Source organism: Priapulus caudatus, unplaced genomic scaffold (genome assembly GCF_000485595.1).
Source record: "Priapulus caudatus unplaced genomic scaffold, Priapulus_caudatus-5.0.1 Scaffold244, whole genome shotgun sequence".
Lineage (NCBI taxonomy): Eukaryota > Metazoa > Priapulida > Priapulimorpha > Priapulimorphida > Priapulidae > Priapulus > Priapulus caudatus.
The window spans coordinates 92,441-96,828 of NW_014577305.1; positions in this window are offsets into that span (position 1 = coordinate 92,441).

Below are 4,388 nucleotides of genomic sequence, written 5' to 3' on the forward strand. Positions count from 1 at the left end.
CTCATTTTGGTAGTCTTGCGATCATTCCAACGCAAGAGTCCGCATAAAGCCACGCGATTTCCCTACTTATAGCCTCGCTACTTTTTAATACTTTTTGTCTTCTTTATACGCCTCTTGATACAGAGGTTGCGCATCAATGTTGCGGAGTCCGTGTAAGCTGTGGTGGCCACCCCGGAGACTGTGTTTCTACATTGGGAACAGTGAGCGATGACGCTTACAGACAGAACGCCTCGAGTTTCTTACAATTACCCCTCCCCCTTCTCCCCCCCCCATCCGACGTTTCATTCCTTCGTCTCCTAAACCCCCAGAACTTCTCTGAACAACCTCGCGTTCGGTTCACATTAGGCATTTTATTAACAGCGTTACACTAGCTAACTGTTTGCAGAGCGCTGTATAGCCACTATTACCCATCTATATCCAAGATGAGCCCGGATATTAGGAGCACCCGTGGCCGAAAAGAAGCCGTGTTGACCCCGAACGTGCTGCGAGCGCAGATCTTGCCGCGCAGTTACCGCGCTACGGCCGCCATCGCGACCCTCTCGCGGGAACTCGTCCTACTGAAGTAGTCAGCCGCTGGCCCAGCCTATGGATCTCGTCGCGCCCGCGCGAATCTTTCTCTACGCCCCGGCCGCACGCATCCATAGCCTGCCAGCGAACAGTCCACAAGTTATGGTGGGCCCACAGCCGGGCAACATTTCGGCCGTGGAACCGTGTTCCCTTGGTGTATTAACAACATAATGCTCCTTGTTCGTATACATCGAGCCTTAGCTGGGGGTCTCACGCGAAAACTCACCGAAAGACTCATCGAAATCTTCGCGTTCGCTGAACCCATTGGCCCGTCAGTCTAATGGAATCGCTGCAAGGCCAAAGGCATCTCGACGGCGACTCCACTCCAACTCCGCCTCTCCTCGATTACCCTCGAGTGACTAAGCAAGCCGAGAGGTGGATACCGATGCCAAGTCTATGGGCTCATAGGCGGCCGCACAGGCGGCGCTATGCGCTTCTGCAACTCCCGTAGCCGAGGCCTCGGCCATTGAACGTTGCAAGAACGTTGCAGTGTTGGCGGCTGCGACAGCGCCATGTTCCATACTTGGCAAGTTCTGCGATCCCGCGCAGAGAATTTCGCTCAGTCTTTTCTGTGATTTCGCATGACACCAGCTCGGTTACGAACAAGATCCATTAGGTATTTTCTACCACAATGAATACTGTTGGTCAATGAAGAAACACAAGATGGAAGCTTTGAATGTGTGTTCGTCGCTGTCGAATTCAAATTGAAGTGACGTCCGAGCGAATTTTGGCAGCACCGCTTTCCTACCTGCTATACTATTTCAGTGTAAAGCGTTGCAACAGTCGCCGCCGCGAAGAGCTAATGGCACCCGGCAGCGTACGTTGGACGTAGGATTCGAACGCATTTACACATTGCAAACACTCGGCAAAATAGTGCAAAGACAGTAGGCCTAGCGATAGAAACAGGAAGCAGTTGGTAGTCAAATAGATCGTCTTTCAGTTAGCGATTATATTTTATTATATTTAGTGGAGTACTAGTAACAGCTAACAGGAGCTTGTCATTACTAATAGTTACTAACTTACTAAATGTACCCGGTAACTACCAGTTGGTCATTAGTCAGCTCCTAGGTAGTCAACTACTTAGCAACTAGTCCTATATCAGTATACTGTAGTAGTCCTGGTACTTTAGTAGTACTTAGTAGTCCCTTACTAGTACTTATTGTAACATGTACTTTGTAGTAATAGAAGTATTCGTAGGTGTGGAGTACCAATCGATGCTCGCTTGGGATCGTGTTAGATATCCATATCATATATTAGCCTAGTGCCTGTAGAATCAACGAGTACGAGGCACATGTTTTATTGGGACTCATGTTCTTCTACTCCTTGGGCCCGTCCGACTGTCGGCGCACTCGTCGGCATTTCACGTGAATTCTTACGGAACACCTTACCCGTTCATAGCTCGACACCGTTCACAGTTTAGGCAGACTTCCGCCACCACTGTTGACATCTTATGTTGACTGAGGAGTGGGGGGGTAACTATGCAGCAGATACAATAGCAGATTAGAGTGACAATTGAAACTAACGTAATTATTACAGATGAGCGACGACACGATTCGTATATATCGTATGCCTCAACTCACGCCAGTCAACGCTACGCAATACACGCATATATTCTACAATGTGAACAAAAAACTCCCGTTATTACAGCACCACGGAGACGGGATACTTGAGAAGCGTTGCCGAAAGAAGGTGTTGACCCGAAGTGCTAAGCGCAGATCTTGCGCGCAGTTCCGCGGCAAGGCGCACGCGACCGCGGGAACGTCCTACGACAGTATGCAGCGCTGGCAGCTATGGATGCGTGCGCCGGCGTAAGCATTCGGCGCACGGATCCATAGCTGCCAGCGCTGCATACTGTCGTAGGACGTTCCCGCGGTCGCGTGCGCCTTGCCGCGGAACTGCGCGCAAGATCTGCGCTCAGCACTTCGGGTCAACACCTTCTTTCGGCAACGCTTCTCTAGTATCCCGTCTCATCTGGATATAGATGGTAATAGATGGCTATACAGCTCTACAAAGTTAGCTAAGTGTACGCTGTTTTAATAAAATGCTATATAACCCAACCAGTTTTCAACCAGTTCTGGCTGCACAAGAAATGAAACCGTGGTAATTAGAAACTCGACGTTCTGCTGTAAGCGTCATCGCTATTTCCAAATAGAACAGTCTCCGCGTGGTGGCACCACCAGCTTACACGGACTCCGAAAGTTGAGCGCAACCTTGTATCAAGAGCGTATAAAGAAGACAAAAAGTATTAAAAAGTAGGCCTATAAGTATCCTTCTTTATACACTCTTGCTTGTATCAAAGTACCAAAATAGTGACGGCATTGGAGATATCCAATTTAAACAATTATATTATAAACAATAAACAATCCAAATTCCCAAGTAGTTATTATAAATTCATGCGGTTATTATAAATTAATATATTTACTTCATGACTCTTTATCGTCTAATAATCACGATATAAATCACGTTTATAAATCACGGATGAAAATATCGGATATGATGATATGAACTTGCACGAAATTTCGCGAACCTGTAATAATGTTTAGGCGCTGTCTGCTTCGCATTGATTCTGTCATACATTGCATTGTAGCAGTGGCGCCCGCAGATAGTAGCACTAGAAGCACAGTGCTTCCAGTAAATTTTGGGTTAAAAAATGTTGTTCCTAAATCTCTCTCGCAAGACTCACCAAATTGCATCTCCAGAAGTCTACCATTCAAAAATTTTCAGGGGGGAGGGGCATGCCCCCAGACCCCCCTAGCATGCAGCGCGCCTACAGCGCTTGCTTTTTATTATCACTGAGGATTTTATATCCTTCTGTGCTTCTACTTTCTTAAGACCTGTGGGCGCCAGTGATTGTAGAATAGCAAAGGAAGTAATTATAGTTATACTTCCTTAATTATCCCTTATTATTAAATATTATAATTATTCCTTATTATTCCTTACCGACTCAGTCAGTTTAGGCGGATCAGGCCGGCATAAATGGCGCAGTAAAGGCAAGGCGTATATATGTATAGGCGTATATATAAAGAAACCTTCGTCATACAGCCGCAGGTGATAAAGAAGAGCGGCGTACACAACGAAGTTTGCCGAATACCTACGGCACATATGGTATCTCAAATGACTTCCTAATCTCGGCTTTGGGTCAAAGCATGAGCTGTATTAAAAATTCCCAACTGTTGTTATATGCAGCTTAGCGGGTAGTCGAAGATATAGTGACGTCAAAACACCCGGATAAACATTATATCAGGTATATGGTATGCGAACAACGCCACACCCCATACCATCTTCATAAGAATCTGATATCGAAGCTATAGGCCTAGATGTGTTAAACATAAACACACACGCACACGCATGCGCACACGCGCACATACACACTCGCACGCACGCACGCACGCACGCACGCACGCACGCACGCACGCATCATCCATCGCATCGCATCCATTCATTCATGCCATCGCATCCATCATCATCATCCATCCACCATAGCCATCCATGCCATGCCTGCCATCATCCACCGATTCCATCCATCCATCCATCCCATCCATCCATCCATACCATCCATCCAATCACCATCCATCAATGCAGCATGACCATTCCACCACCTCCTTTCCTTCCTTCCATCCATCCATCCATCCATCATCATCCATCCATCCATCCATCCATCCATCCCTTCCATCCATCCATCCATCATCTCCTACGCATCCATGCCATCTATCCATCCTATCCATCCACAGTCCATCCATTCCATCCATGCCATACGCATATTATATTATATTTATATATATTGATTATATATATATGTGTGTGGTGTGTGTGTGTGTGTG